This window comes from Lolium rigidum, chromosome 6, assembly GCF_022539505.1.
Source record: "Lolium rigidum isolate FL_2022 chromosome 6, APGP_CSIRO_Lrig_0.1, whole genome shotgun sequence".
In the NCBI taxonomy this organism is placed as follows: Eukaryota; Viridiplantae; Streptophyta; class Magnoliopsida; order Poales; family Poaceae; genus Lolium; species Lolium rigidum.
The window spans coordinates 193711966-193719860 of record NC_061513.1 but is presented as its reverse complement, the minus strand read 5'-3'; positions in this window follow the sequence as shown (position 1 = coordinate 193719860).

The following is a 7895-nucleotide window of genomic DNA, read 5'->3' as shown; positions in this document are numbered from 1 at the left end:
GGCGACAACCAATCCATGGGGCAGAGCGCTCGCCAAGAAGGGGGCGAAGACGCCTTTCACAAAGCCACGGAAGGCGCCAGCGCTGAAGAGGAAGTCAGAGGGGTGCACCCACGAGGAGTGGGAGGCGGACAGTGTCCATCGCAATTTTGCGACAATGGAGCGGCGAAGAAGGCGAAAACTGCTAATGCGAAGCACATCGTTGCGCTGACTACTGCCGTTACCGCGAGCCCGTGAATGGCTTGCTACTTCATTCCAATGTTCTATGCGTGCTTAGGTACAAGTCTCGAGAAGGATTGACAAAGGAACCACAAGGTGTGTTCGAGGAAGAAGAGGAAAAAGGGAGAAAAGAGGAAGAAGGGTCGGTAGTACTAACCACCACCACTGGTAGTACCGGCCAAACCGACCGAGCCACAACCTAACCTGGTGGACTGAGAACCGACCGGAGGAGCACGGTCTGGCTCGACCCCGACCCACAACCATCGGCACATGCACGCACACCAGAGGAGACCGACCGGAGCTGCAATGAGCCCGACCGCGAGCCATCGACTGGCCATGGACCGGTACTACCGGCACAACCAGACCGGTACTACCGCCGAGGGTTGGCCGGTACCACCGGCCTTGATACCGGCCTTGGTACCGCTCCTCGCGTGAGCATACTGGATACCATGCATATTTGACCGGTACCAACACCGGTGGTGACTCCAGTACTACCAGCCGCATCAAGAGGACCTCGAGATCTAAACTGTTCATCTCCCTATAAATGGCTATGATTAGTATCTTTGTAATACATGAAATACCCTTGCTCTAAATTGGCCTATATGTGCCCCCGTACCTGCATGAACTAGGGTTAGACATAGATTTGGGATTTCTCGCTTGAGCTTTGCTCTACTACCTCTAGGATCTCAACTCCTATGTAATTCAAGGCCACCTATGTTGGATTTGGTACTTATTGTGTGTGATTCTAGTGGTTCTCCACTCTCTCTCACATAGTTTTGTATTGGATTCATCACCAATCTCTCCCCCAAGACTCTACCTCTTGGTATTTCTTGGGTGATTCTATTGGAGTAGTTAATCGAGCTACGAACGTAAAACTCGATTTGTATCCCGGTGTGTGTGTTTGTTCTTGTGTTCTTGTGTTTATCCCCATTTCCCCCAATCTCCCTCATCACCCACTTGGTCAATTCGTGGATCTGGGCGTCAATAGGTGGCTCAAGCCACATCATATGGTATTAGCAGCTCTTGGTTGACACAAATTTGACCCCCACCCACCCAATTTCGTTTCGAGAAAATTTCCAAAAAATCCCCAAAAATAGCCCTAATTCTACCTCTTAATGGATCTGAGATTTTGTTGCGTTTTTAGTGGTTTTAGTCCAATGATTTCATGTTCCTAGTGTTGATCTTCCATTTCCCCACTTTTAGCCTTTCAATTCCATCATTTGCTTCGATTTTCGTTGGATTTGGATCAAGAAACGTGAATAAGAGGGACACACGCGCGAGGAAGAAGAAAGCTCCCATATTTTTTTTTCACCGGTACTACCGGCCAACCTCAACCGATATTACCGACCGGGCCCGACCGGCTCCACTACCACCAGCTACCGTTCGCCACCAATCATATTTATAAGGGGTGACCCAATCTTCTCAGTAAGCGAGGTGGATGGTGATGAACACGGCGATGAACTCGATGAATTTAGTGGAAGATAACTTTTATGACGCTGACAATTCTCTCAATCGATCCGTGTCGCCAATGCAACAACTCTCAATCCTGCAAGATATTCGCAACTCCCCACACTTGCGCACATAGCCGTAGACCACGAAGCGGTTAATCTGCAATCTCCCAATTCCCAGTGGAACGATAGATCACACAACATTTCAGTAGCAAAACACTAGATCGATGCGAATTGGTGTACACAATTCAGTAGTATTGTGTAGCAATCAACTATGAACTAGGGTTTATCTTAAACGTAGTCTAAACCTAATTTGGGGGCGTCCCAGTAGCTTATATAGGCGTCCGGGATGACCATGGGTCGAAACTAGGGGATACAAACTGACCTGAAACAGGTTCGACCAAAACGGTTCGGACTTAATAGGCCGGCAATGTCGGGGTGGGAAGGCCAGTAGTGCCAGGGTACTCCCAGCGGCAGTGCCGTGATGCTCAGGCCAGCAGTGCCCGGGTGCTCCGGGCGGTAGTGCCGCTGGCAGCAGGCCGGCAGTGCCGGTGTCGACTTCCTCCTTCGCGCATGCCTCCCTATAATCCCTCGCACATCCGTGGATTGTCTTCACATCCAACACCATGTTCAAATATTCCTCTTCTCCGCGTGCAATGTTCAATCCATCTTCATACCTGATCATACATAAGTGCAAAGATTTATGCAGTATAAAGTTCTCAACATTTACACCGACGATATCATTTAGGAGCGAATTCACATGTTGTTTGAGTAGCTTCGCACGAGCTCTTGTAATGGGTCCAATCCTAACTTCATTGTACTTGAGCTTCACAGCAACATCTTGATCATCATGTAGTGATAGAGATAATAGTTCAGTAGGGATGTCCTCATCATCTCCCCCCTTCAAAAGGCGTTGACCTCGACGCTCCAAGGTCTTCATCATACGGTATCAAATCAGCAACATTGAAAGAATTACTGACACCAAACTCATCAGTTGGAAGATCTATAACATATGCATTATAATTGATCTTGGCAAGCACTGTGTAAGGATCAACACCATGATGAAGCAACTTTGATCGCCTTAACTTGGGAAACATGTCCTTGCGAAAATGAACCCAGACCATATCACCTGGCTTGAACAACATTTCTTTGCGCTTCTTGTTCACTCTTGCAACATTGTTCTTGCCCTTCTTCTTGATTAGCTCTTTAGTCTTCACATGTATCTCCCGTACAAAATCTGCTCTCTTTGATGCCTCCATATTAACTCTCTCTTGTATAAGAAGAGTGATGTAGCCCCGCCCAAGGACGACACTACACAAATACTTTCATGGGCATACCTTTCGGGTACCCATTATTACCATACCCGGCTCGGCCCAATATAGAGAAGGCCCAAGAAGGCAACCTGAAGAAGTAGTCGACTAGGACTCTTTTTTTTGACGTGGACTAGGACTCTTGTAAAATCCTAGGCTGGTTGCATATATAAAGCCAGCCAGGGCACCCATATAGAGGGAAAATAAGATGGACAAGATAGACAACATAGTTTCGCCTACGGCGGCCCCCTGTAAACATACTTATGATCATATACTAGATTGCTAGCAGCACGTAGGGATCCTCCACCGAGGGGACCTGAAGCTGGGTATATCGTGTGCCCAATCTCACTCCCAGAATCTCCATCGTCGCTCTTTTCTGAAACCCAAATCTACAATCTATAGGCATTGGTGAGGTGATACCTCGTCAATGGGCGCCGTCTGTGGGAAGCGCGGCGATTGGATTTCGTTATCCGGACGAGATCCTACATCGTCAACAAAGAACAAGATCAGATCTAGCCGATCCATCCTCTTCAGCAGCGTGTTAAGATCGTATTTGTCTTCGTCACACCAAAGCAGGAGCTGCCGAAAAAGGGCGAACCAGATCGCCAATAGCAACGCCACCAGAAGAAGTCTCAATAAAAAAAAGTCGATGAGCTCTGCCCGATCCCAACTCGGTTCATCGGATCTTTCACATTCTTGACGACCGGTCTCCGACTTGCTCTCCCTCGCCCTTATCTCTTCTACAGTAGAGAGGCGAAAAGGGAGGAGCTTAGTTTCCCTCCGTCCACCGCCGCCGGCGAGGGCGCTGGCTCCCTCTCTCTTCTCTCGTCGCTCCGGCGGCGGGGGGAGAGTGGGGGAGCTCCAGCTCCTTTGGCCGCCTGGCGTGTAGATAGCTGTAGGGTAGGTATTTTGGGTGGTGGCGCTCCGTCGGTGCCGTCGCCGCCGCGAATAAGGTGTTCCGGGCCTCTGCCTCGACGGCGCACTGCGGCGACGAGGAGGAGCCGCGGACATGTATCTTCGCCGCTCGATCTGGACGGCGGAGGTTGGGTTTCCAGGCGAGTTCTTCGAGGCGCCGGCGGAGCTCTGACGAGATTATTTTGTTCTTCTGCTTCTACCGCGCCACGGCGTCGTCTCCTCCAGCGCCGCCGGGAAGCTAGAAGAAGGTGTACATGAGTGAAGTTGGCTGCTGCTGACGCTGCCCTTAGTGGCGGTCTCGGTAGGCGGGAGAGGATTGCTGTTCGGGAGCGGACTGAAGGCCCGTCGGCGGCAGCTCCGCCGATTTTCCCCGCTTTGTTCGGTGTGTTTCGGTGGAGTTGGGATCCGATCTACAGCATGGGGATGATCCCTGGTCGATGCGCCCCAACGTCAACGGCTCCTCCGTGCGGGGAGCTTCTCCTTCGACTCGTAAAGCCAGCGACGGCGAGGTGCTGGCTCGGATCCGGTGAGATGTGGAGAAGATGGTGTGCAGGGACTCCCAGTGGCCTTTTTGTTTTTTCCTCTTTGTTCGGGAGTCTTTCTGCATTTGTTCCTGGACGCGTGTGCTTTCCCGTGTCTTCTGGTGGTTTCCGCGTGTGTTGTATTGCTGTTGTTTTAAATTAAGGACACGGCTAGGTGGCATCCGGTGCTGGGTTGTCAATCCCAGCATCCGGATGCTGGTTTGTCTGACCCAACATCCGGATGCTGGTTTGTTTGGCCCAGCACTCAATCAAGAAAAGGTACGTACTGAACACCCCAAACACGTCAGTGAAAGTAATAGACAACCTTGCATGACCGACTTAACCCAACGCATCAAAAGCATAACCACCACGTAACCCTCTCTCTCTCTCTCGTCCTCTCCTCTCCCCTAGATACTTGTGCAAAGACAAACTGATCCGGCTCTTCTTCCTCCCTCCGTATCTGCAAGAATCTCCATGGAGCACCTGCAGCAGTTAAACTCAGATGTCCGACAAATCTGGTCCTTCTTCCTCTTCCTCCAAATCTCCATGGATCCAAGCACATGACTGAAGCTTGCAAATTCCCCAGATCAGCGAGAACAAAGTTTTCCCCTAAAAAAGAACATACAAGAACCAATTATCGTAGATGACGAGACATAAAGAATAAACCGCGAGCTAAAATGTTGACTAGCCAACTTATGGCAGATTAAGTAAGTAAACTTAGCCGTGTTTAGAAGCCAACTTGATTAAATTTAAAAACCAACTACTAGAAGATGAGACACAGATAGTTGGTTTGATTCGGTAACCTAACATAAATAGAAAATGTAATCAAACTTAGTCGCGTTCAAAAGCCAACTTAACCTCACATTTGCAATGAAAAAGGGAGAGATTTCAATTCATTGTGAGAAAACTACTATGTTCATGTTAGTATGCAACTTAACCAGATTCAATAACCAAACTTAGCCTTGTTCAGAGGCCAACTTAATTAAATTAAGTAACCAACTAACCTAGAAGACGAGACACAAAGAACAAACATAGTTTAAAATTTTGAGAACAAGTTAAAAATTTAGATTCAGTCACCAAACTTAGCCATGTTTCATGAGACAACTTACTAAGGTACAGTAACCAACTAACCTATTTGATGAAAACACAAATGAAATCCAATTTAAAATTTTCAAGGAGCCAAACTTAGTTAGGTTCAGTGACCAGCTTTAAAACCATGTGTTCAGAAGTCAACTTAGTTACATTCGAATAACCAACTAAACTAGAAGATGAACACACAAATAAAGCTAAAAGTATAGATTGAGAAGCCAACTTAGTTAGATTCAGTAAACAATTTAACTGTGCTGATGACCCAACTTATTTTGATTCGCTAACCAACTAAGCTACCGATACAACTTAAAAAGGTACCAGTACAACTTAAGATGGTGTTGAGCACCAGCTAGGACTGTAACGTGAGTAGGGTTCGAGATGGTAATACCAACTTTAGCAACCATTATCATGCAATTTAGGCTTGTTAATTGATCAACTTGGTTAAAAGATGCGTAAGGAACTTATTCTTTGTAGTAAACCCAAGTTGGGACTGATACTAGAGAGGGCAATTTAAGCATGCTAAAACCAACTTAATTCATTTGGGTAGCCAACTTAGGCATGTTGACAATACAACTTAATTAATTAACCAAAGTAGCCAACTTAATGCATGTTGCGCCAAAAAAGAAAGTACCTACACTATAAAACTCAACTTAAACATGATGGTGGAAACCAACTTAATTCATACCCAACTTAGGCATATTGACCAATACAACTTAACTAACCCGAGTAGCCAACTAGTGCATGTTGATTAAAAAAATCCAAGTAGACTATAAACACAACTTAAGAATGTTGGTAGAACCAACTTAATTTTCATTTCGGTATCCAACTTAGTCATATTGTAAAAAACAACTTGTGCATGTTACTTCAAAAAAAACTGAAAGATAACCAAATAGACTATAAAACACAACTAAAGCATGCTGGTAGAACTTAATTCATTTCAGTCGCCAAGTTAGGCATATTGACAATACAACTCAATTAACCCAAAGTAGCCAAATTGTGCATGTTGCTCCAAAAAAGAAAACCAGCTAGACTATAAAACACAACTTAAGCTTGTTGGTAGAGCCAACTTAATTCATTTCGGTAGCCAACTTAGGCATGTTGACAATACAACATAATTAACTCAAGGTAGCCAACTTGTGCATGTTGCTCCAAAAAAAAAGGAAACCAACTAGACAATAAAACACAACTTAAGCATGTTAGTAGAATCAACTTAATTTATTTTGGTAGTCAATTTAGGAATGTTGAGAATACAAATTAATTAACTCATAGTAACCAGCTTGTGCATGTTGCTCCAAAAAATAAAAATAAAATAACATAGACTATACAAAGATAACTTGGGCACTTCTTTGGGTTTATGCTTACAGCGAAGCAAGCTTATGGATTACAGCGAAGCAAGCTCCTAAAAACTATTATGTCCCACCTTTTGGACTTATAGGGCTTGGGCTAATGAGATAGGTAATGTCTATATTGCCCCTGAATTTGTTATTTCATGTAGATAAGTGAAGATCGGACAGTTGGGACTTGACGAATCAAATATCACAATGAACACAATCTTGAACACATAGCAGACAAAGTGTTTCCATTCAGAGTTGTAACTTACTGTGGTGCATACTACATGTCATATTACAAATTTGTCGCGAGGACATCGCGCATAGTAATGATACAACATCAGGTTCGAATAGTGAGTTGTCTCCAAATAATATAAATCAGAAATACAGATAGTTCAGTACTACATGCTGCAGCTGAATGACACACTACTAGATTGATGAATGAATTTCAATGTAAATGCCAGATATCACCAGTTGCATCATTCACAATATCAATGGAAACAAGATGCAAAGTGCAATGGCTCGAACAGTTTCATCTAGGTAGCTAGCAAATAAATTCCACCTGAAACTAGATGTACTAGTAGTTGCCTTTTGGTTTTAGTGAAGATGTAGTACTAGCAATTTACATGGCTCATACATGAGCAACCACTGTTGCAGCTCGATCCATCCATGCAGAGCACTACGCAAAGCGTGCTCTGGACGAGTCCGATTACCACATGTTTCCATATTGTAAAATTGAGAAGCCTACTTACTTAGATTCAAAAAAGAATCTCTCCATTATTGAAGCTTGCCACTTTAAATTAATGAACGCGGTTTACCTCTCAAAAAAAAACTCGGTTCATCGGTTAGTGATTTCACGGTGCGGTGGCGGCTGTTTGCCCGAGAAGCAGCATCCAACGCAACGGATCGGTGACAGTGACACACTTCTCTATTCTTTAATTCATTTAGTTCTTTATAATCTACAAAAGCATGCTTGTCAGGCTGGAGGATGCGCGGTCATCCTTCACGATCCCAGTAGAAATAGTACTAGTAGCCTAATAGCCGCACTTGCAGTCTCAAAATATTCAT